Source organism: Macrotis lagotis, chromosome 6 (genome assembly GCF_037893015.1).
Source record: "Macrotis lagotis isolate mMagLag1 chromosome 6, bilby.v1.9.chrom.fasta, whole genome shotgun sequence".
In the NCBI taxonomy this organism is placed as follows: domain Eukaryota; kingdom Metazoa; phylum Chordata; class Mammalia; order Peramelemorphia; family Peramelidae; genus Macrotis; species Macrotis lagotis.
Genome location: NC_133663.1, coordinates 231,658,200 through 231,685,772, shown reverse-complemented (window position 1 = coordinate 231,685,772; position 27,573 = coordinate 231,658,200). Strand labels below are relative to the sequence as shown.

At 34.7% G+C, this 27,573-nt stretch overlaps 1 pseudogene; it reads right to left on the bottom strand.

The window, feature by feature from the left end:
* Nucleotides 1–5,686: 5,686 nt before the first annotated feature.
* The window catches only part of LOC141491477 (baculoviral IAP repeat-containing protein 5 pseudogene), a 104,680-nt pseudogene continuing 82,793 nt past the window's right edge, over nucleotides 5,687–27,573 (bottom strand).

Here is a 27,573-nt window from a genome sequence, read left to right as displayed (position 1 = left end):
GGGTGACCAAATATCACTAAAAATAATTTTAATAATTATAATAATAATTTTATTATTTATTATAATAATATTATTTCTTATATAATAATTTATTATATAATATATTATATAATATAATAATAATAATTTATTATATAATAATAATTATAAATTAAAATACGGAAATGAGGCATGAAAAATGAAACAAAGTTAAATAAGAGGAATTAACATAGATCTCTATTTTGCATTCTCTTTCATTCTTCTAAGAATTCATGATGAAAAAATATCAAACATTAACATATTAAGGGATTTAAAAAGAATTATCATTTGCCTACTTAATGTCAGTTTTCCAACAAGGCTAAAATAAATTGACAGTAATGAAACTAAAGTATCTCAACCCTGAATATTGGTGGGAAAAAAAGACTGAAAAAAATGCTCTCAAGTCCACTAAAAATCCCCCAAAAATTATGTGATCAAGATGTTTGCCCTTTCTTTTAGAAGAAGACAATAAATTTCAGTGAGGCAGTGGTGTTGTGCTAAGTCTTCTCCATTGTCATTTGGATCAAATGATCAGATATAAATCAGGATGACTTGAGATAGTCCTGTATTTTTTATGAAGAAATAAAGAAACTATGAGCTACGGTAAGTAACAATGAGGGGTGAAAGATGTCCCTGAGATTGTGAACCTAGGTGTCTGGGAATGCTAATGACCTCAATAATAATGAAGAAGTTCCCTGTGGGGAACAGTTTGATGGAAAGATATTGAATTCAGTTTGGGACATACTGAGTTTAAGGTGCTTAAGGAACATCTGGTTTCAGATGTCTAAAATGTAGTTATTCAAGGAAGACTGTAGCTTAGAACTAAAAATATAAATCTGAGAATCATTTGTATATAGATAATTGAATTCATGAAAATGAATGGGGTCTCCAAATTAGTTTGACCAAAAAGAGAAGAAAAATCTAGGATAGATCCTGAGAGAACATTCGTTGTCTGTAAGTAGTTGTGACACCGATGAAGAACAGGTCAGAGAGATAGGAGAATAAGAGTCAGTGTCACAAAAAATTATCAAGGAGAGAATATCCAGGAAGAGAAGAATAGTGTCAAATGCTGCAGAGATGTCAGTAAGGATGGAGATTGGGAAAATATCTAGATCTATACAATAAGAGATCACTAATAATTTGGGAAAGGACATTTTTAAGTTAAATTATGCTCTTTGGGTCCTGATTACCAGGGGTTTAGAAGACAATAATAGGACAGAGGTAGAGACTTTCCAAGGAGACTTTTCAGGAAGATTAGTCAAAAAAAAGAGTAGGAAAGATAATGGAAATGATCAGAAAAAGTGAGACCTTTTTTAAGGATGGGAGAAATATAGACATTAAGGCAGTAAGAAAAAAACAGTAGATAATGAGAAACTGAAGATTAGAAATTGATCCCTCACTGTTACTTACTGTAACTCAAAGTTTCATCACTTCTCATCAATTCTATTACTGTAAACTTCTCATTGATCTTCTTACCTCAATCTGTTCCCAATTCTTGGCAAGAAGAAGGGATACTTCCAGAAACAGGAGTGAGGGAAGAGGATCAATGAGAAGGTTCTATTACTGTAACCTTCTCATTGATCTTCTTCCCTCAATCTGTTCCCAGTTCCAATCCATTCTCTACTTAACTGCCAAAGTGATTTTTCCAAAACTAAGTCTGTCTATGCACACCCTATCCCCTACTCACAATTCAATAAACTTATTGTTCCTTATTAACTTCAGACTGAAACAGAAAACCTACTATTTGACAATTAAAGCAAATGTCCCCCCCAAAATTGCCCGCTTTCTGTTACTGTTCCATCATTTTTCTTATCTTCCAGGTTCATAAATACCATGTTATTCTCAACACTTTGCTTTTCCTCACCCTACATGTCCAGTCAGTCACCAAATATTGCCAATTTTTCTAATATTACATCTATTGAATCTCTTTCTTTCCCGTCACTATCCACTATCTTAGTTCACAGCTCTCATCACTCTTGCAATGGTTTCCTAGTTTCCCTGTTTACCATCTCTTAACTTTTTCAATCTATTTACCATACAACTCCCAAATTTATTTTCCTTTAATTTTGGATCTGACCATATTACTCTCCTACTCAATAAACTCCAGTAAGCCATCTTTTGCCAGGAGGGTAAAATACACACTCTTTGATTAGCTTTCAAAATCCTTCATAATGTGGTTCTAACCTATTTTTCTAGTGTCATCATATTTTATTCCCCTACCTGCACTGTCACTCTAGTCCAACTAGCTTTCACTCCTTTCCTCACACACACCATTCTATCTGCTATCTCCATTTGTAGACTGGATAACCAATCATCATGTTGGCTGTCCCTCATTACCTTTCTCTGGATCCCCAGTGATTAGCACAGGGCCTTCAATATAGTAGGAACTTCATATACTAACTGACTGAATCTACTACCTCCTCACCTTCAACTCTTAACAGATCTGGCTTCATTAGAGATCAACACCTAGTGCATGAAATCTTTCTGGTTTTCCTCAACTGCCAGTGCCTATTCTACCTAGCAATAATTATCTTTATTTATTCTACATATATTTTATATATATATATATATATATATATTTTGAATATACTTATATATGTACATTCCTTGAGAACATGCACAGTTTCATTTTGGACTTTCTATCTCTAATATCTAGTACCTACTAAAAGCATTAATATACTTAATCAATAAATGCTTGCTGTTGATCAATTAATGAAAGTCCGATATCTCTTTCTGTCTTTCTTGTTCCCATGAAAATGATCAGGGAAAACATCAAGTATCTTCAGACCCAAAATATAGCATTACCTTGAGGGCATATGTTTTTTATAAAGATAATAACTTCTATCTGATATAGGGAATGCCTGCACATTCAGTCTTTCTTAATAAAACAAAAGATTGCAGTTTAAAAAAAATTGTCCAGCAAAATAGGAAAAGAAATAAAAATCTCAAGTAAACTTGGGAAAGCTCAGCCTCACATTCTTTGTAGTCATTTGGCAATAGCTTTGGCTTGTTCAGAAATCCCTAAAAATAGCTTTTTTTTTCATCCAAACACGAGCCTCTAGATAATGGCTCTATTCTACTATTTCCAAGTGAAGTCTGAAGTTTCTCAGCTCTCAACTGACCCCCCACCAGAAAAGCCCACCATATTTCAATAGTAACAAAAGGAGAATGAGGAAGTTGGAAAGGCTTTAGGAAAAGGACCTAAAACACTGCTGGGTGGGAAAAAGAGCAAGAAAAGGATCTGGAAGACTCATTCAAACCATTCTCAGAAAAAGTTTACAACTTACTGCTTATTGCTTCAAGTAAATGACAAAACAGCTGGACCACAGGAGAAGGAATTGAGACTCTTTATCTTGTTATTCCAAATATTCCCACCCTGAGAAGAAATGTTCAATCTAAAGAACTAAAATATGGAAATATCTTTGCAAATGTTAGTTGTCCATTATTCTTATTAGTATTTCTATAAAGCATGGGAGGCAATTAGATTAGTTCAATAGAATGCTAGACCAAGAGTCATCTTCCTGAGTTCAAATCTAGACTCAGACACTATCAATATGACCTTGAGCAAATCACTTAACTCTATTTGCTTCAGTTTCCTCATCTATAAAATGAGTTGTAAAAGGAAATGGCAGAACACTCCAGTATCTTTGCCAAAAAATTCCAAATGGGGTCACAAAGATTCAGACAAAACTGAAAACAACTAAACAATAACAGCAACAACAAATGGCCCAAATGATTCCCAAGGAGCTATGGCTACTATTTTATTCAGAAACAGAAATATAAGCATGGAAGAGCTGGAGGAAAGGGCTGATTTCTGTTTTTAGACTTGCCAGATTTAATGATGATTTCTTCTAGATACCCTTGAACTTAATTGACTTGTGGTCCTTTTCATCTCTCCATGAGGAGGAAGTTCATAAAGAGAAATGGATTTAATATCAGAGATCCTAGATTTGAATTTTATGCCATTGAACAAGTCCTGCTCTAACACATAGCTAACTCACTGAAAAATGTAAGCTTTCCAACCCTAAATTTTATGATTTCCCTAAGTCATTCTAGATGCTATTTTAGATCTTAATATAGTGAGGCTTAAGAAATTTGGCATTATCTGGAACAGGAATTATTACTGTCAATAATAAGATATCACCTAATAATAATAATAATAATAATAATAATAATAATAATAATAATAATAATTAGGTACCAACTGTTCTCATTCCCACTTTAATTAGGAAGCAAGTAGGTGGACAAACCGTTGGTAGGTTTCATAACAAGTATTAATAAAATCACAAAGAGGGTGACTCATCACTGATCTGGAAAATCATATTCCCACTCTACTACCCAGTCATGGTGGGATTGTGACAAATCATTTAGCTTCTCTGCTCCTTTGTTTCTTCACCTATAAAATGTTGATAGATGAAAGGGAAGTAAGGTAGCAAAAGGAATAGAGTGAAGGACTTGGAATAAGGAAGATGTGGGTTTTAATTGTTCCTCTCACATTTACTAGAGGATGAGTCATAACCTTTCTGAGCCTCAGTTTCTATATTTTTAAAATGTAACTATCTCAAAGTGTTACTGATCTAAAGGTTTTATAACACTGTGAGACAAATATAAAAATGTGTGCTTTTAATTTTATGATATTATTAAACCAAGAAATTTTAAATTGAATTGATTAAATAATAAGGTAATTTCAACATGGACAGTGTGTCATTTCAGTAACATGCCAAAATTAGTTTTTAGAGTGCCATACTGAACAGAAATTTCTGAGTATGGATTTAACAAGAGTTAGAATACAAAGAGTTTATATAAAGTAGTTGAAACAAAATGAATATAACCTAAATAAATGGAACCTTCAAGTAAAAAACATTTTTTCTTTCTCTCTTCTCTTGGGAAAAAAGAGAAGAATTAGCACAATCTCATATCAGATGTGCTCTAAAACTCAAAAACCTTTCATTCATGAAGCAGCAAAAAAGATTCTGAACTTGGAGTCCTGGGATATGAATCTTAATCTCAAACTATTATTTTTATGAATTTTAGGTAAATCGCTTAACATCTCAAGACCTTTGTCATTCATTTGCAAAATGATGTGTGCCAACACTAGCACCATAATACTATGATTCATTTCTGAATATTCCTAGGATCAATATACATTTAGAAGAAACTCTTATTGCTTTGCTTTAGATCTACAATTCTACACACTTAGAAAGGAAAAAGAATTCAGAGTCTACTTAGTTCGACCTTTTCTTTAAAATCTGACCAAAAGCAGTGGCTAGGTGGCGTAGTGGATAAAGTACTGGCCCTGGAGTCAGGAGTACCTGGATTCAAATCTGGTCCCAGCCACTTAAAAATTACCTAGCTGTGTGGCCTTGGGCAAGCCACTTAACCCCTTTTGCCTTGCAAAAACCTAAAAAAAAAAAAATATCTGAGCAAGAATTCCTTGTACAATTTCCTGACAAGTATTCATCTAGTCTTCACTTCAAAACATCTAACAAAAAAGAACTAGTTTTATTTTGAAGAAGCCTATCCCATCTTTTATATCTCCATTAAGACTTTTTAATTATATAAATATATTAATAAATCTATTTTATATATTAATATTTTGTGTAGAATATATTAATAAATTTTTGATTATATAAATTTTTATTATAAATGTTATTCAGTTCTCTGTGTATATATATATATAAAATATAAGATTGCAAATCATTCCTCAATTGATAAATGATCAAAGGATATGAACAGAAATCCTTTTCACATGAAGAAATAAAAGCTATTTATAGTCATATGAAAAAATGCTCTAAATCTTTTGATAAGAGAAATGCAAATTAAAACAACTCTGACTACCACCTCACACTTATCAAATTGGCTAAGAAGACAAAAAAGGAAAATGATCAATGTTGGAGATGTGAGAAAATTAGTAGTACACTAAGATACTGCTGGTGGAAATGTGAACTGATCCAGTCATTCTGGAGAGCAATTTGGAACTATGTCCAAAGGGCAATAAAACCGTGTATTCTCTACTCCAGCAATACCACTATTAGATCTATATCCCAAAGAGATCACACACATACAAAAAAGGAAAACAAATATACAAAAATATTTATAGAAACTCTTTTGTAGGTAATAAAGAATTGAAAATGGAGGGGATGGGTGGCTAGGTGGCACAGTAGATAGAGCACCAGCCCTGGAGTCAGGAGTACCTAAGTTCAAATCTGACCTCAGACACTTAATAATTACCTAGCTGTGTGGCCTTGGGCAAGCCACTTAACCCCGTTTGCCTTGCAAAAACATCTAAAAAAAAAGAAAAAGAAAATTGAGGGGATGCCCAGCAATTGGGGAATGACTGAACAAGTACACAAATGCTATGGAGTATTATTGTTCTCTAAGAAATCATGAGTGCCTGGCTGGACTTTAGAGAAACCTGAAAAGACTTGCATGACCTTTTGCTGAGTAAAGTGAACCAAGAAAACATTGTGTATATTAACTACAACATTTTGAGATAATCAACTATGACAAATGCAGCTCCTCTCAATAGTTTAGTGATGAAGGAAAATCCTGACAGACCTATTTAAGAAAACACCATCTATATCCAGAGAAATATGGATTATGAATGTAGAGTAAACTGTGTTCATTTATTAAAAAAAACTTCTATATTTTTCATTTCTTTCTCATGTTTTTTCCCTGCCCTTAATTCTAATTCCTCTTTCACAACATGACCAATATGGAATTGTGCTAAACATAATTGTACATGTACAATTTTTAACAGTTTGTTTACTGCCATGGGGAGGGGGGAGGGAAGGGAAAGTTAGAAAAATGTAGAATTCATAAACTTGCAAATGGATGAATGTTGAAAACTAATTTTGCATGTAATTGGAAAAATTAAATAAAATTTCAATAAAAGCTAAAAAAAAAGATTTTTTTCTTTTTATCTATCCACATTAATCTTCCTGTATAAAAGAATGGATATTTGGAAAGATATCTTCAGGACCCTCAATCATCATAAATTAAACAATATTCAGTATTTCTATATACTAAAGCAGCAAAGAAAAATTAGGAAATGTTTAGAATTTCTCATTAGAATTAAACCAAAAAGTGTTTTGTACCTAACCTTCAGTTAACCAGAAAACTCCATATATCTTACTATTCTGTTGTGCTCCAATTATTTCATGTTAATTGATATTTCACTATATCAGATATTTTTAGATAAAAAATTGGTAACGTAGGGGAATCAATTCTTTTACATTATCAGAAGTTTCATGCCTCAGTCATGTGCTGGGAATGGAGGTCAGAAGATCTGGATAAAGATTGCAAATCATTTATTTGGAATCCAGTTGAGCTAATATAATAAACCCATTAAAATTTGTTTCAGTGAGGTTAGATAGAGCAAAAGTATTATGATATTAATAGCAATATGAGATTTGTTTAAGAGAAACAAATTAAAAAAAACACTTTGAGGTAAGAAAGCCCATGAGGTAGAATTATGAAAGCTCAACTAGGAAAAGGATTTTTTTTTCTTCATGAACCAGGAATGAAGTCAAGAGTGCTGAAGTGTTGTATCCAAGAAGTCTAGAGGAGAGATATCAAACTTATGGCCCATTCCTAACTGTGACAAGAAACAGATTAAAATATAATTGAGAGATTTTTTAGTAAAATATACAAAAACTACAATATGATCCAGATAATGTTAATTTGTGATTTTCTAAATCAATATGTGACTGGCAGGGATGCATATCTATTTAAGTTTGTTTTTTTTTTTTAACACTGGCTTAGAGTAAGGGAAGAAAAACTGTTGAATTTAGGCTTGAAAGATCCAAGCTCCTGAGCTAACTTGAAAATTCCTTTCTATTACTTCTATAACCCTAGACCACTCAATGCAAGGGAATCCTTACTATGTATACTTTGGCTTGCTCCATTTCCTGAAGTAGATCTACTTAAATTATAGTGGTTGTTTCTAACTTTTGAGTTGCCTCTTATACCTAATTCTTGAGATTAGGTCTCTCTAAAGATCATATGTAACATCCAAGCCTATGAGTTGTGAACCAATTCAACTTTTCTGAAGAGAAATTTGGAACTTTGCCCAAAGGGCAATGAAACTGTCCATACCCTTTGATCCAGCAATGACACTACTAGGTCTGAATCCCAAAGAAATCATAAGAAAGGGAAAAAAACACACATGTACAAAAATATTTATAGCAGTTCTTTTTGTAGTGGCAAAGAATTAGAAATTGAGGGAATGCCCATCAATTGGGGACAGCTGAATAAACTGTAGTATATGAATGTAATGGGGTACTATTGCTCTGTAAGAAATCATGAGCAACTGGACTTCAGAAAAGCCTGGAAAGACTTGCATGAACTGATACTAAGTGAAGTGAGAAGAACCAGGAGAACATTAGACACATTAATAGCACCACTGTATGATGATCAGCTATTATGAACTTGCTTTTCTCAGTAGTACAATAATCAAAGACAATTTTAAAGGATATCCATTCATGTTTCCATTCACATTCAAAGAAGGAACTGTGGAGTCCAAATGAAAACCAAAGCACACTATTTTCAATCTTTAAAATTTGTCTTATGTTTTATTTTTCCCCCTCTCATGATCTTTCCCTTTTGTTCTTCTTCTTTCACAGCACGATTATTATGGAAATATGTTTAACAAGATTATATATGTATAACCTATACTAGATTACTAGCTGTCAAGGGAGGGGGAGAGAAGAAAAAAGAGAGAGAAATGGGAACTCAAAATCTTATAAAATGAATATTGAAAACTATCTTTGCATGTAGTAGGAAACATAAATTTATTATTTTTTAAATGTGCTTAGTACTGCATTATTTAGCAATGCAGACAAAGAATAAGAAGTTTACATACACTCTAACGTTAATCCCAGCTTTGGCCAATGAAATCAAGATATGAGAAGAAATAGGAGAGGAAGACATCGTGGTAGTTTATGCTGCTCTCCTTCCAAAGACTTAATACCTGGGACCCACAGGATTAGTTCCCTCTTTAAATCCAATTACTCATGCAAAAGTCTTTTCTTGGAAGAAAATCAAAAAGTCTGAATTATATTGACAAGAACTGTATAACAGCTATGAATAGAATGTAGAGGTAAAGTCAACTTCTCTATGATGAAAAAGAGAGCAGCAGTAATCCTGTAATAGGAATCAAACCCTTAATAGCAATAAGGAAAACACCAAGATCATGCACAAAATAGCCACAAAGATTTCCCAGCTATTTCTTCTCTGTGAATTATAAGAAATAAGAAAAAAAAATAAGAAAGGGAAAGTATTTCCATAAGAATGTTACTTCAGAACTATTAATGCAGACTTCAGGAATAATCCTGTGATAATAAAAATTACTATGGCTCTGTCAGTCAATATATCATTCTCTTGTGGAAAATATTGTAGCTAATAACTCCTGGCTAAACAATCTATCCTATTGTAACAATATACGTACCATAAAACATTAGGTTTAGAGTCATTCCCAATCCTGACATCTGTGAAAAGTCAATCCTAGTTCAAAGATAGCAACAGAATGTGAATAAGCTCACTGGTAAATCTGGTTTTCCTTTGAGCACTTTAAATCTATTCAATATCTACATTAGAAACAACTAATCCCAAGGATAAATTCAGTCAACTGAACCTTGAAATGATGCTTTGGATATCTATCTTTGTCTAATGCTGAATCATTAAAGGAGGGTACCAGACCAAGCTTTCTACCTTTGTTGGCAAAGAGAAGGTCCATAACATTCATCAAGACTTGTCCAAGGGGCAGCTAGGTGGCGCAGTGGATAGAGCACCAGCCCTGGAGTCAGGAGTACCTGAGTTCAAATCTAGCCTCAGACACTTTATGATTGCCTAGCTGTGTAGCCCTGGGCAAACCACTTAACCCCATTGCCTTACAAAAACAAAAAACAAAAAACAAACCAGACTTGTCCAAATGATGCCAAAGGGTTTCAAACTAAAGCAATATGTACAAGGGAAGATTCTTGTTCAAGTCTGAGGTGAATTAAGATGGCCTTTGAGATCTCTTCCAGTTTCTTGATTCTCTGTTTCACACTTAGATTTTAAACAATCTTTTGTGTGAACGTGTCACCTATGAATAATCATCTAATAGAGATATTTGTCATAGAATCACAGATTTAGCATTGGAAGCAATCTTAGAAATCAGGTAGTACAATTACCTCACTGTTGATAGATAAGGAAGCAGAATACCATGAACACTATAAATTATGAGTTCTTTCCCACACTAAGATTATAGAATCAAAGAATTTAAAGCTGAGAGGAACCCTAATCCTACCTACATTTTTTGTAATCCCAAAGAGTAATCTAGAAAATTATATTTTTTGACTCACCCTGTCAAAAAATTCCTGTTTTATGTTTTCAAAATTTTATTGTTGTTTATTTTTTTAAAAATTTTAGTTTACTCATAACATCTGGGCTTCAAAATTGTCTAGTGAGATTATGATAGTACTCAGGCTGCCTGAGGCAATGGAAAAGAATAAACTATGTCAGAGGATTTTTGACAGGGATTTGTTCTCAAATGTTATGTTAGCAAAAAGAGTCTTTATTTCTTTTTGTTTTACTTTCTTAGTTTAATTTTAACAATTATGGAGGATAATAAATGTCTTGGTGAAATATAATAGTTTTTCTGCATTCAGAATTAAAGCTAAACTTTTGAAATAAAAATTGTTTCCCTCCTCAAAAGAGGATTGAGGACTTTGTCATACAAGGCTCTGTCTGCAAATTAGTTGGACTGACATTTTTTTGTGGTTGCTTCTGCAATCTTTTCTGCCATTACCATACTATTTCTGTTTCAGCATGACCAAGATCACATTTTTAGTTATTCATCCTGATAAGCATGGTTGCAATTAGAATGCAAACTCCTTCAGCATGAGGGCATGTCATAATTTATTCACTTTTTGCCTCTCAGCTCCTAGCATAGTGCATTTGTACATTGCAGATACTTATAAATGTTTGCTGCGTGATTAAAATGAATCAATGAATGCCTACAACCCTTGTCAGAACAGCGTTGTCTGCCTGCCATCAGTCTCAATACATAATGCAAATTTCTTTTCTCTGCACCTCTGCACAAAGTGTTGCCATTTTCTTTCCTCTGCTTCAAAGAATCACTGGTTCCCTCAAAGCACAATTACAGTTCCACCTTCGACATGAGAATTTATCTGATACAGTTATTATGACTTTTGCCTCCTCCCTTGAATATTATGTATTCCTTTTCTTTTGTGTGTCAGTATGTGTGTCCATATACAGTAGATTTTAAGCTCATTGAGGGCAGAGGATATTTATCTTTATATCACCAGAACCAAGCACAGGGTCTTGGTAATAATAGAAAATGGTGGTAGCAGTAAATAGCAACAGTGCTTAATAAACATCAAAATTAGAAGAAACTTCAGATATGAACCCAGTGCAATAATCTTATAGAGAAAATAGAAGTCCAGATCAGAGATGGTACTTTCCAAAAGTGAGATGGTTAGTAAGGGACAGCAAGTGAATAGAATTCCAGACCTGGAGTCAGGTAGATCTTAGTTTAAATCTGGTCTCAGACACTTCTAATTGTGTAACTCTGGGCAAGTCACTCAATTCTGTTTGCCTAAATTTCCTCATCTGTAAAATGAGCTGGAAAAGGAAACCAACCCTGCAGTTTCTTTGCCTAAATAACCCTAAGTGGATCATGAAAAGTTTTAAATGACTGAACAACAACAAAGGGATAGAGTTAGGCTACATAGCTTAATGCTTCCTTCACTATATCTTACCTTTTGGTCTTCAAAATCAACTTACTCCTGTATTTTTGGATGACAAGGAAAACTAAGGCTGGTCTCCACCCTGGTTTTATCTTCATAGTATAGATTCCCTTAAATAAATATATCCTATCTTGTTTCATTTAAAGAATATAGAATTTTGGAATTGTTATTTACCACTTAAGGCACATTGTACCATCCACAAAATCTAATTGCTTCCCTCCTTCAAAGAAAGTATGTTTGTCAGTTTCAACACTGATTCCTTTTTGCCCTCTTTTCCACTATCTATTTGAAAGTAGAGTAAAAGAAAGGGGCCTCCTTTTCCCCTCATTTCTGACTGTCTCTGTCAATCTGTCTCTCTCATAGTTCCCCTTTGGCACTGGTAGCCTTAACTATAAGAAGCCACAGAAAAAGAAGAAATCTCAACTTTCTTATATTTTGTCTGGACTAAGAAAAAGGAAAAACAAAAAACAAACAAACTAGAATTCCAGGCCTAGGAGAAACATTTCTCATAATTTATCCAACCTACTCATTTTGTAGGTTCAGACACATTAAGTGATTTTGCTAATTAAGGTCTCACAGATAATGAAATCATAGCCTGACAGATTCCAAGCTTTGTGACTTCTTGTCCAGTAAACTTTTTCTTCCAGTCTATACTACACTGCCTGTATTCAGCCTTCCCATCCATGTATGGAAAGACTAATTTAATGAAAGACTAATTAATCAAAATTTTAAAGATTTCCAAATTTATGTTTGTGTTTGTGTGTGTGTGTGTGTGTGTGTGTGTGCATGTGTATTTTCAAGGAAAATCTCCAACGTGGTAGAAACCCTGTGGCAAACTTTTGGGAGATCATGAACATAATAGACAGCTATGTACACACTGAGATCTGCATTACTACAAGAAAGTGTTAAATTGATGAAATCATAAATCCATTTTAATATTAAAGCATTTATAGATGAAGAAACAGATTCAGAAATGCTAAATCAGGGTGGGGGGAAAATTGTAGAATTCAGAGCCTTGTATATAATTGTAAAACAAATAAAATGTTAAAATGTCAAAAAAAAAAAGAAAGGCTAAATCACTTGCAGATAATTATACACTAATAACTGTCAGAGGGTGGTTGAAATTAAGATAGTCTGATTCCAAGTTTAGCATTCTATCCACTCTACCACACTGCTTCACTAAAACATTGATTGTGCTTGGACCATTCTACTTGGAGTTAGGAAGATCTAATTTCCAATCACCTTTTGTTTTGTTTTTTTCTCATGTTTTTTCCATGACATCAAGTGAATTGAATTTAAGTGGGAAAAGTAGGGCCAAGTAAAGTCATTAGCCTCACTTTCTTTTCCAGAAACATGTGGGTCCAGTGGCCAGATATGGATCAGGAATATCTTTAATAGGTCTCAGTTTGACTGACACAATACCCATTCTGTGATTAAGGCAGGTTAGAAAGAAATGAAGCAAAGCAAAGAATGGTCTCTTTTGCATAGTCAAAAAAAATCAATCTGGAAGGGAAAGACCCTCAAAATTTCTGACCAAAACTGAAACAATTTGCTGTAGAAAAAGGCTAAACATCAAAAGAAAAAGATCAAATGCCTGGGATATATTGTTGACCAATCAATGAAAACAAGAGTAATTTGGGGCTTCTCTAGGTAGGGCAACTAGATATATCTACTCTAGATATATATCACTTACCCCTCTCAGTTTCAGCTTTATTATTTATAAAATGCAGATACTAATAGACTCTACCTCCCAAGGTTATTGGGAAGATCAAATGAAATGATACATACAAAGTACTTTACAAACCTTAAAATATTATGTAAATATTATTATTATTATTATAGAAAAGACTGAAGAGAAGTGACACATTCATTCATCAGGCAAAATATGCCTCAAAATTGTGACAGTAGTTACAAGTTTCCTTTTGTAACATAAACGTTTATTGAAATATATGAAGTTGGCAGCTCACAACAAGTATTCAATCAATCCATCCAGTGAAGGGTAGCTTTCAAAAGAATAGGATGTTCAGCCCTTTTCTATAGCCATATTATCCAATATGACTGATATCATCACCTATCATTGCTGCTTCCAGGAACCATCTTGTCTCTTCTCTTCTCTACTGCCATCCAGAGGGAGGTTTTGACTAGGCTGGAGAGATGCTCATCTGGAGTGGCAGACTTTAGAAGTCAAAGCAAGTACTGAGGCAGCAGCATTAGTGACAAACAGTTACCCACAGGTTAATCCTAACATGAAATGAAGCAACAACAAGGATCAGTCATGGGTGGGAGACTTAAACTCAGGTTTAATTATAAAATAATATGCTATTTATTATTAAATCAATTTTAATATTCTAACCCTAAAAATTGATATTTATGTCAATATGAGTATTTTAAATAAAATCATAGATTTAGATATGAGACTGGGTTTTCTTTTCAAGGCAAATGGGGTTAAGTGGCTTGCCCAAGGCCATACAGCTAGGCAATTATTAAGTGTCTGAGACCGAACTTGAACCCAGGTACTCCTGACTCCAAGGCTGGTGTTCTATCCATTACACCACCTAGCCACCCACTTTTTTTTTTTTAGTGAATAACCTTTTCTAATTCTTTTACAGGTCTGACCCTTCCTTTAGAGTTTTCTTTTTCTGGATTTTCATCTAGGGAATACCCACCAATAATAGATGTGCCTCAAAACTCTATCTTTGACCCCTTTTTCTTCTCTCTATATAATATTTCATTTAATGATCATGTCGGTGTTCATGGTTTTCAGTATCATGACTATGCAATAGAGGCTGTTTCTAGATTCTAAGATCTATTTACTCATTCCAGACCTCTCTCCTGGTTTTCAATCTTTTACCTCCAAATGTCTATTGGATATCTTGAACTAGATGTCCCATAGATATTTTGAATTCAACATGTCCAAAAACTTATCTCGTTATCTTCACTCTCCCTGCAATTCTCCCCTTCTTTTTACATCTTTCTTTTACTACCAAGGTAATTAATCTCCCAGTCCCTCAACTTGCAATCTAGTTGCCACCATTCCTTGACTTCTCACTTGCATTCACACTTCATAGCCAATCAATTGCCAAATCTTATTATTTCTCTCTCTAATGCTACTTCTCTCTTGAGATAAAGCTGACATTCTGGTTCTGAATGCTTATTATTTCATGTCTTTACTATAATAACCAACTGATTGGTCTTATTACCTTAAAAATCTTTCCACATTTCAACTCATCCATTACTCAACTATCATGTTAATCCTCTTAAAGATATGACAATGTTAGTCTTCTACTCAGTAAATTCCAGTGGCTCATTATTAATTTCAAAATCAAAGACAAAATTCTCTGATTTCTAAAATCCGTATCACTTGGTCCTTTCTTACCTTTCCAATCTCCTTATATTTTGCTACCCTCCACAAATTCTACAGTTCTTAACAATGACTTTGTTGTTGTTCCTCATGCAGTCCATATTCCAAATCTCTTCCTTTCTACTAGATGTCTCCCTGGAATGTTCTCATTTCTTACCTTAATCTCCATATTTCCCTGACTTTCTTTATATCAGATGAAGAAGGCACTAACACCAACACTTAAGTGTTGGGATGAAATGAGGCCCTCATGAAACAATGAATAGTAACAGTCAATTCTATGCAGAGCATGAAGTTATCCACTATCATCAATATCATCATCACCACCTTCATCAGCAGCTCCATTATCATCATCATCAGAAAAGAGGAAAATGAATGACCTGGGGTTCTTTACCAAAAAAAAAAACAATTTAATTATCACCTAGAAAAATTTATTTAAAAGTTACAAGACAAAAAAAATGATTACATGCTCCCTCTGAGAACATTATATAGTTGTAGTAATAATAGGCCAATAACAGAGAACATAACTATGAATCATTTCAGTACTGTTTTAATCTCTAAACTGCAATTGTCTTTGTTTATTCTACTACAAACCAGAAAAGAAGATAATATCATCAACATGATTAATTGTACAATGAAGAACAATGAGAAAAGGTCAGTTAAATTATTACATTAAACAATGCACTGATTTATAGGATCATACATCTAGAGCTGGAAGGAATGTTAGAAGCCATCTAGTCCAAGTTCCTCATTTTTTACCGATGAGGAAACAAATTTAAAAACAACAAATGACTTGCCCATGTGAAATGATAATTAAATTTATGAAATTATAAAATGAGGCAGGCTTGGATCATTGGGTTCTTGCTGAGGAAGCCCACAATGACAGTCAGAAGTGGGGATACAATTACACTTTAATAAGGCACATTGAGTAAAGAGGCAAGTGGCAAAAGGGTTCAGAAGAAGCTGATGTGAGAAAGTGATAATGGAACAGTCAAGGGAGACATTTGGAAGGGGGTGGAAATGATGGAGAAGGGAAGAGGCAGAGAGAATCAACCACATAACCATTAATTAGGTTTGGAGACACTATGCAGTAGGAACCCGATGAATAGGGAAGAATGTTTGGGGATGGGGGGAAGGAACTTGAGGTCTTATTTTTTGTAGGAATTTTGGGGTAAACAGAGTTTTATATGTGTATGTATATATATGTAAATATATGATAAAAAATAAATTCATTCATACATATATATGCATTTACAGATGTGTCCAAATCTATAGTTATAAATGGATACATATGTATATATAATATCCATATTTATATATGTACAATATATATATTTATATATCCCCATATATACAGACACATAATCAGTCTACCTTGTACCTATTGCCTTTCACTCTCAGTTCAATAGGAATTTGTTCTAGAGCATTAAGATTAACAGGGCTCAAAATTTTTAAACACAGATTTTAAAAGATAGTCTGATTTTAATAAGCTTTATGCATATTATGAGATCACTTTCATTCTTTCAGCAGTGTTGACTAATTGGTAAGAATGTTTCATTAAAGTAAAAGACTAGTGGTACTATGACAGATATGGGAATATCAGGGCTACATATTTATTATATCAGGTCTTCTCTAACAATTTTCAAGCTCATCAAATAATCATTTTGAAGATGAGGAAAGTGAGGCCCAAATCAGTTAATGTACTTGTTCACATGTACTGTAAGTATCAGGGGTGGGAACCCAGATCCATTCCCTCTACCACATTTTGAGAAGAATCGATAGCATTGATGCCCTCAAATAGAGTCTGAACATATCAAATAAGGTATGGTACTTACTGAAATCGCTTTCTATTATCTACATAAAAATCATAGGTGAGAAATATAAATAAATAAGTTTATATGAAGTCCCACCTTCAGGGATTTTACACTTTGTTGAATAGTGAAAGAAAAAACATTACCATTTACATTTAAAGTATCATTTTTATAAGTCCCTGAAGCTGAGTAGTAATATTTCCATGTAACAGATATCTCAAAGCAAATTATTCTTAGGATAAACTGGTTCTAAAATGTAAAAATTCACATGGCCAGTTAGATATTTCTACTGAACAATATTACACACTACCATCTTGGCTTCCAGAGGCCTAGAGGGGGGGTAGGCAAATTCATAAATATGTGTGTGTGTGTATATATATACACACACATACACATATACATATATTTTATGTATATGTGTATATATGTGTATGGAGTTTATGTACATACACACATATGCATATACATATACATATACACATACACATACATATACAAATACATATACATATACTGAAATTGAGCTAAGATTTTTTTGGTCACAGGGGTATCAAAACCAACTCATATAACTTTTGAGAATCAATTATTAAATTTTCTAAGTGAGCATTTATCTCAGAGATAGACAAATACTAGAAAGAAGGGCAAGATTTATTGTCTTCTTGAGTTTTGTTACTGTTGTTGGGTCATTTCAATCATGTCCAATTCTTCATGACCCTATTTGAGATTTGCTTGACAAAGAATATAGAATGGTCTGATATTTCCTCCTCCAGTTTATTTTGTAGATGAGAAAACTGAGGCAAACAGCATTAAGTGACTTGTCAGGGTCAATCAGCAAGTAAGTGCCTGGATATGGATTTGGAGTCAGATTCTCCTTACTCCAGACCCAGAACTCAATCCACTGTACCACCTAGCTGTCATTTTTTTGATAGTCTAGAATTAATAAAGTCTTAGATTAAAACCTAGACTTAAGAAACTGATGACAAAGTTGCTAATAATGAAAATTAAACTTAAAAATATGCAGTGCTTTTTGGAGAGCTGGCTGTTAAACACCAACACACAACAGCTAGATGGTGCAGTGGATGGAGTACTGGCCTTGGATTCAGGAGGACTGGAGTTTGAATCCAGCCTCAAATATTTGCCACTTACCAGCTGTGCGACCTTGGGCAAATCACTTAACCCTGATTGCCCTACATCCAGGGTCATCTCCAGTTGTCCTAATTCATATCTGGCCCTGGAAGAAGTGAGGCCGGTGACTTAGCACTGTATCTCCCTCACTCAAATCTAATTCTCTTGCTTATCATAGCATCACTTACCTGATGTCTTAATCTTCAAAAATGAAGGACAAACATTATCAGCATGCCCCTGCTTTGGGAATATGCTGTATGTTTGTCTATGTTTGTCTCTAAACATGCATGTGTATACAAATATGTATAGGGATGTGTATGTATATTGTAAGTGCATGTATATATGTATACACACATTTAGAAAGTGTTCAAAAAGGATGGAAGAGACTTGTAAGAAGAGACTTCTGATTTAGACAATCTATCTAAATACTATCTGTTACAGAGAGTCAGTTCTTATTATGATCCAAAATTTATTTGTAAACTACCTACTATTTCCCAGTGAGGGAAATAACTCCATCAGGGTATTTAATTATTCATCTCTAAAACTACTCCTATCCTGATAAAATCAAACAGAGCTTTACCTCTCCTGTGCAGCCTGTAGGATTTCTCCCATTTTTGAATGCACCATCACCAAGATGTTAAGAAAGTTAGTCTGAGACTGAGTAAATCTAATTTTCCAAGGCTTCTGTACCAGAAAATGACCCAGAAATGATTGCATTTGTGATCATTTGATTTGTTTTTATATTTAGGAAGTTATTAATTTATTTTTTAAATTTTATTTTTAATTTATGGACTAAAGCATTTCTATAACAGTATAATAAAAAGACAACTACACAAGAAATTGCAAAGATTATTATTATCAATACAACTTGCTATTTCTTTTAAATATATAATAAACTTATCTTGAAAAATTTCCTCCTTTTTTCTTCTATTCCCTCAGTTATGTCCATCATTAGACAAAAATATGTATTTTCTTTATATATTTCATTCAAATATGTACATATATGTATTTCATTATTATCTATGTGAAATCATTCTACACATACTTCTATTTATCAGTTCTTTCTCTGGATGCAGACAGCATCTTCATTTACCTTTTGTAGTTATTTTGGGTATTTATAGCAATCGAAATAATTTAGTCACTCAAAGTTATTCTTAAAACAATAATGCTACTATTGTATATATGATAGTCTCTTGATTCTGTTCATTTTGCTCTTCATTAATTCATGCATGTCTAACCTTGTTTTTCTAATGTCATAAAGTTTGTAATTTCTTATAAACATGGTTGTATTTCATCACAATAATATGGTTTATTCAGCCATTTTCTAGTTGACATGCATCCCTACAATACTTAGTTCTTTGCCATCAAAAAAGAATTGCTAAAAACATTTTATAACATATATGTTCTTTTCCTAGTCATCTTTGGAAATAGACCTAGTAGTGGTATTGCTGGGTCAAGGGAGTTAATGATTGCTTTCAAAAGATCCTGACTGGTATTTTCTTTTGAAATTAGTTTATGGTGATAATGAGGGGAAGACGGGGTGCAGGTTATATTTTAAAAAAAAGAAATTGCCACCTAGTTCTTGGGATAAATTCCCACAAAGAATTATGATTTTAAATAATTTTAAGAAAGAATGCTTGACTGATAATCAACATATTTGGGTCCTAGTCCAGGTACTCATGCGAACAATCTATATGACCTTTGGGAATGCACTTCATCTATGTTATCTGTTTCCTAGTCCATAAAATAAAAAAAAATTATGCCTTTTCAACCCTAGCAAAATATTTCTGAAAAATAAGAAAGTATTGACTAATAGGAAGTTAAAAGAAACATAGGAGAACTGATGCAATAGCATTTAGCAGTAGCAATTCAGTACAAGGATTAGATGTTATAGCTAATTGCATTTAACAAAAATAATTTGTAACAGTGAAGTTTTAAACAATAATTTTCTGGAATGATTAGACAATGTACTTGCTGTATGTTATTGGCATTAAGGAATATATGTTTCTAGTTTCTAATTTAAACATTTCATTTTCTATCAAGCATATGAAAACTTAATCAAAGTTTGCAGAACTGAAGTGAATTGTTAAAATTAAATAGTGAAGAGTTAAAAAAATTCAACTGTTAACTAAAACATGCAGGGAAGTTCTACATTTATACACAGAGAAACCATGATCTGAAAAACTCTGATGAATGAAGAAAGTAAGGAAGTGAATCTTGTTGAAAACTAAGTCAGTTTGGTGTGCTGTTAATTTCTATATTTAAAGAAATTTCACCATGATTAGAATTTAACGTCTTTTAGCTTATGACACAGGAGAAAACAATCTCCTTATATATGAATAGATGGGTAGTGGATGCTGAAGACTGAAAGAAAAAAAACTCCCACAAAGCAACAAAGTACCTCCAAAACAAATCTACTCCTAAAAATTTTGTTTATAAATACAATAGAAATAAAGTTAATGATTCATATTTGAGTCAACCAGAAAACTTAAGTGAAAATGCTTAGGGTTTTAAGTTCAAGTCGCAACTTTAAGTTCAAGATACATTTTGACAGAGGCAGTGTTGTCAAGCAAATCATTCCAAGGTAGGACAATCAAGAGTAAATCAAATTCAAATTCCATTTTTGATGTTTTCCAGATGACTTCCCAGCAAGTCATTTGATTTCACTGAATCTTAGTCTTCTAATTTATAAAAGATGATACTAGTACTATTTATCTCACATAGTTGGTATGAGTCTTAAATAAGAAATTTTATATAATGTACTATGCAGGTATTAGCTCTTTTCAGTGTCACATTCTGAAGGTGGTAAGGAGGAATTCTGAGCTTTTTATGTGGTCTATAACATGTAATCTCCATACTACATTATCAACCAATATCTCAAAATAATTTTTCTTAACAACATCCTTCTAAAGCAAGTCTCTTAATAAGATGATTATGTATTTATTATTCAAATTTTCAATAATATGTACATTCAACAAATTACATTACAAATAAGGCAAAATGAAGAGTTTTCTTAAATATATTACAGGAAAATTATTTTGAGTCTACATTATCTTAAAAAAACACAGCATAGGTAAAAATAACTTAAAACAAGAAGAAATAATACTAATACAATAAAGTGAGTATTTAAAGGAACTTGAGAATGTCAAACTCAACAGATAAGAGAACCCCAATTCTACCTTACTTGCATGTACTTTTGTATCTACTTTAAAAGATAACCTTAACACTATTACACTGTTGGTGGAGCTGTGAACTCATCCAATCCTTCTGGAGAGCTACTTGGAACTATGCCCAAAGGGCAACAAAAATGTGCATACCCTTTGACCCAGCAATACCACTACTGGGTCTATACCCTGAAGAGATGAGGAAAAAGGGTAAAAACATTACTTATACAAAAATATTTATAGCAGCCCTGTTTGTGGTGGCAAAGAATTGGAAATCCAGTAAATGTCCTTCAATTGGGGAATGGCTTAGCAAACTGTGGTATATGTATGTCATGGAACACTATTGTTCTATTAGAAACCAGGAGGGATGGGATTTCAGGGAAACCTGGAGGGATTTGCATGAACTGATGCTGAGTGAGATGAGCAGAACCAGAAAAACACTGTACACCCTAACAGCAACATGGGAGTGATGTTCAACCTTGAAGGACTTGCTCATTCCATCAGTGCAACAATCTGGAACAATTTTGGGCTGTCTGCAAAGGAGAGTACCATCTGTATCCAGATAAGGAGCTGTGGAGTTTGAACAAAGTGCAAGGACTATTCTCTTTAATTTAGAAAAAAAACAGCTTATTGTCTACCTCTTAGACTTCTTTTCTCTTTAAGGATATGATTTCTCTCTCATCACACCCAATTTGGATCAAGGTACAACATGGAAACAAAGTAAAGACTGACAGAGTGCTTTCTGTGGGGGGGGGAGTGGGGAGGGAAGCAAGATTGGGGGAAAATTGTAAAACTCAAATAATACCTTTAATAAAAATAAATTTAAATTAAAAAAATAAAAGATAACCTTAATGATGATACTGTTTTTCACTTTTGGAAATTTGATTTCTCTTTCTGCTAATTGAGAATGTCAGTGTTTATTGGAAAAGGTTTCAAATCTCTGGAAACAAATTCTAAGTAACATTTTTGGCTTCCTTGCAAGTCCTGGTATAAAATCAATATAAGGAATTACAGGGTTTATACTTCTTTTGACAAAAAGACTACATATAATGACATGCTTTAATGAGAAATTTTACTAGGGACTTTTGATCATGATTTGACCACTTATCAAAAGATGAAAAATAACTACTGTATATTCATTTTGAAAGGGGATGAAAAGAGACATAATTTATCACTGGAACTAGAGTGATTGGAAAGCTGAAACTCTTGTTAAATTAAAAGAGTAAAGACTCCCAAAATTTCCGCTTCTAATGGCAGAGTAGAGCGGAAAGAGAGACAAAATGAGAAAAAGAGAGAGTGTATGTGTCCAGGCAATTACAGAAAGGTAGTCATTCAAGTGAGTAAATAGTTTCTAGGACCAGGAAAGCAGAGGATGGAATAAACTTTGGACTCTAAAGAGAGCTATTAAAGAGAGATGATTGAAAGAACTGAAGGGTAGAACAGACTGTAAGAGTCCAGCTAAACAATTAATTCAACAGAAACATTACACCAAGGGTGAAGTTACAAGAGGATTTTGTAAGAAGAGAAGAGAAGAACACTGGGATCTACAGTTGACCATTGAAATATAAACCCACAGAAGACAGGCATAAGGAAATATTTTTGTTGGAGCTGAGATTTGGTACAATCCTTTTGGAAAACAATTTGGAATTAATTATGCAATTGAAATGACTAAAATATTCACATCCTTCATATCATTACTAGGCTTATACCCAAGAAACCCAAGGATTAAAATAAAAGGTCTCCATGTAATCCAAAATTTTAAAGGAAAACCTAAACAAACTATGGCACATGAATGAAATAGAATACTACTAAGAGTAGAACCAGAAGAACATCGTATACCCTAACAGCAACATGGTGGTGACGAACAAACAACCTTATTAGACTTGCTCATTTCATCAGCACAACAATCAGGGACAATTTTAGGCTGTCTGCAATGGAGAATACCATCTGTATGAAAAGAAAGAATTGTGGAGTTTAAACAAAAGACCAAAGACTATTACCGTTAATTTTTTAAAGGTATCTTATTATGTAATTTCCTCTCTTAAATTTTATTTTTTCCTTAAAGATATGATTTCTCTCTCAATACATTCAATTGTATAGCATGGAAACAAGGTAAAGACTATCTTCTGTGGGAGGGGAGGGGATGGAAGCAAGATTGGGGGGAAATTTGCAAAATTCAAAAAACAATTAAAAAAAAGAAATGAGTCACATGACAAAATGAAGTAACAGGATATAAAACCCACATACATCATCAGCTTTTCTATGTATAACCAACAAATATAAGGGGCAAGAAACAGAAAGAGAAATTTCATTTTAAATAACTGTAGACTTCTGACCAAGATGGGCAGAGATTAGCCAGGCACTCTCCTAAACTCTCCTGGCTTTCCCTCAGAACTAACATGAATCAAGCCTCTTAACAGAATTTAGATCCACAAAACCCAGAAAAGAACCGAGGAGCACATCTACCAACAAGGTCTGTCTCAGGGGAGTGTGGGCGAGCCAGGGGCACAGAGCATAGAGTCAGAGCAGGAGCAGCAGGGTGAGGCCCAGGGACTAACCTGAGAACAGCCATGGAAATTTTGGTTGGGTGAGAGGTGGGCTGGAGCATTCCAGAGTGCAATTAGACATTGATCAAATCACCTTGGCTGGCCTAAAGGAGTAGGGCCAAGAGCTCTGTATTTTCAGCAGAGTCCCTGTGTTTCCAGTTGAGTCCCCTTACCTACCCCCATACCTGTGGGAGAAAGTGACTCTTCTCAGAACAAACACAATATCAACTCCCCCCCCCCAAAAAAAAAACCCTGGCCCCCAGGCTCAGGAGTGAGGAACAGATCTCCCTCAGTGCTAAGTGAAGATAAAGGGATTTAAGTATATAGCCTGAGGGTCCACCCTATTCTGTTCAAGAATAATCCAGATCCTGCCACTCCCCCAAACCCCCAGGCCTAGGGAGTGAGCCACAAATCAAGGTCATGAAAACTCCAGGGAAAGTATCTAGCAGCCCCAACTGGTCAGCCCACCTAGAGTTACTAAGTCCAATGAGCAATGCCTCTAAGGATTTCAACACTAAAGCTGTATGAACCAGTCACTCATCCAACATAAGAGCCTAGAAAAATGAAGAAACATCAGTGAAAAGGGGGGGGGGGGAGTCCATCAAAAGCTACCTTGAAGGCAAAGATACTAACTCAGAGAGATCTAGAACTTCTGAGGAGAATATGAATTGGTCTCCAGCCCCAAAGGACTTATTAGAAGAGATCAGGAAGAAGTTTAAAAATTGATTGGGGATAGAGCACCAGGCCTGGAGTCAGGAGTACCTGAGTTCAAATCTGACTTCAGACATCTAATAATTACCTAGCTGTATGGTCTTGGGCAAGCCACTTAACCCCATTGCCTTGCAAAAAAAAAAAATTGATTGGAAAAATTGGGAAAAAACAGGAGAAAAAATTATCATTTTACAACAAGAAAATGGAAATACAAATGGACAAGTGCAAAAAAGAAAATAATTCTCTCAAAACCACAACTAAGGAAATGGAAAACTTCAAAAAGAGAACTAACCAAATGGAAAAGGAGTTGCAAAAGACAAATGAAGAAAATTCTTCTCTAAAAAAAAGATTGGGACCTGTGGAAACTAATGACTTCATGAGACAACAAGAATCTGTCAAAGTCCCAAAAAACGAAAAGAAAATAGAAAAAATGTGAAAACAATTGACCTGGAGAATAGATCGAGGAGAGAAGATTCAAGAATCATTGGGCTTCCTGAAACTATTGAGTATAAAAAAAACTCTAGCCTCAATACTTCAGGGTACAGTAAAGGAGTATTGCACTGATACCATGGAACCAGAGGGCAAAATAATTATTGAAAGAATACATTGGGGGTGGCTAGGTGGCACAGTAGATAAAGCACCGGCCCTGGAGTCAGGAGTACCTGAGTTCAAATTCAGTGGCAGACATTTAATAATTACCTAGCTGTATGGCTTCGGGCAAGCCACTTAACCCCATTTGCCTTGCAAAAACCTTAAAAAAAAAAAGAATACATCGATCCCCTCCTGGAAGGTATCCCAGAATGAAAACACCAAAATTCTACAACTATCAGATAAAAGAGAAAATTCTTTAAGTAGGCAGAAAGAAACAATTTGAATATCATGAAGCCACAGTAAGGATTACACAGGACCTGGCTGCATCAACATTAAGGGATCGAAAGGTCTGAAATATGATATTCCAAAGAGCAAGGAAGCTTGGAATACAGCCAAGATTTCACGTGAATTTCAGGATTTTTCTTTTGGGTTTCTTTTTCAAGGCAAATAGGGTTAAGTGGCTTGCTCAAGACCATACAGCTAGGTAATTATGCGTCTGAGGCCAGATTTGAACTCAGGTACTCCTGACTCCAGGGCTGGTGGTTGGTCTATTCACTATGCCACCTAGCCGGCCCTCACTTTAACTTCAAAAAAGAGACTCAGAGATACATGAAAAGGGAAAAAAGGGAAAAGAAAAAAAACTTACCCAATAAGACGAAACTGGCTATATCCCCACCTGGGAGAAAGATTCTCATAACTCTTGAGGATTATAACTCAATTAGAGAGAATATACTTAGCCAGAAGTAATGGACACTCGCAACTAGTCTGTGAATTTAATAGAATGACTTAAAAACAGTATCTCCTTAAAAAGGGGGGGAGAGTGGGGACAGCTGGGTGGCACAGTGGACAGAACCCCAGCCCTGGAGTCAGGATGACCTGGGTTCAAATCTGACAGATACTTAATAATTACCTAGCTGGTCTCAGACACTTAATAATTATGTCAGGCAAGTCACTTAACTCCATTGCCTACCAAAAAAGGGGAGGGGGGGTACAGTAAAGAATGGGAGGATGGAGGAGATTGAATGGGGTAAATTAAATTACATAAAGAGGTACAAAGAAACTACTGCAATAGAGGGGTAAAAAGGAGGAGGTAAGAACTACCTGAATCTTATTCTCATCAGATCTGGTTGAAGGAAGGATTAACATACATATACTCTTGACGGGGCGGAGCCAAGATGGCAGTGTGAAAGCAACATTTTCTGGGAATTTCTTTCCCAAAAAACTCCAAAAGTCATCAAACTATGACTCTAGTCAAAATGTAGAGGGGCAGAGCCCACAGAAAAACTGAGTGATACATTTCTCCAGTCCAAGATTACTTAGTAGCTCTGAATGAAAGGTGTGTTTCACCAGGACCAGGACTTGGGAAAAAGCTCCAGCCACAGCCCAGCCCAGCCCAGCCCAGCCCAGGAATTAACAGGAACAGCTTGAATGGGCAGTGAGAGAACTCTACTACACCACAGTGAATGTGGAGTGAGGAACACCAGCTGTAGAACCTATAGTAAGAATCAGGAGAAACCAGCCTGTACCTCCAGAGCACAGCCCCCACAGTAAGGGGGTCAGGGAGACTGCAGAAATCTCTATGCTCTCCCTGAGATAGGACTTGGTTGTTTACCCACACTCAGATCCAGGATGCAGTTTGGCCTTCTTTTTTTTTATTTTTATTAAAGATATTATTTGAGTTTTACAATTTTCCCCCAATCTTGCTTCCCTCCCCCCAACCTCACCCCACAGATAGCACTCCATCAGTCTTTACTTTGTTTCGATGTTGTACCTTGATCCAAATTGGGTGTGATGAGAGAAAAATCATATCCTTAAAGAGAACAGAATTCTCAGAGGTAACCAGATCAGACAATAAGACATCTGGGTTTTTTTTTTCCCCGAATTAAAGGGAATAGTCCTTGTACTTTGTTCAAACTCCACAGCTCCTTATCTGGATACAGATGGTAATCTCCTTTGCAGACAGCCCAAAATTGTTCCAGATTGTTGCACTGATGGAATGAGCAAGTCCTTCAAGGTTGAACATCACTCCCATGTTGCTGTTAGGGTGTACAGTGTTTTTCTGGTTCTGCTCATCTCACTCAGCATCAGTTCATGCAAATCCCTCCAGGTTTCCCTGAAATCTCATCCCTCCTGGTTTCTAACAGAACAACAGTGTTTCGTGACATACATATACCACAGTTTGCTAAACCATTCCCCAATTGAAGGACATTTACTGGATTTCCAATTCTTTGCCATCACAAACAGGGCTGCTATAAGTATTTTTGTATAAGTAATGTTTTTACCCTTTTTCCTCATTTCTTCAGGGTATAGACCCAGTAGTGGTATTGCAGGGTCAAAGGGTATGCACATTTTTGTTGCCCTTTGGGCATAGTTCCAAATAGCTCTCCAGAAGAGCTAGATGAGTTCACAGCTCCACCAACATTGTAATGGTGTCCCAGATTTCCCACATCCCTTCCAACAATGATCATTATGCTTCCTGGTCATACTGGCCAATCT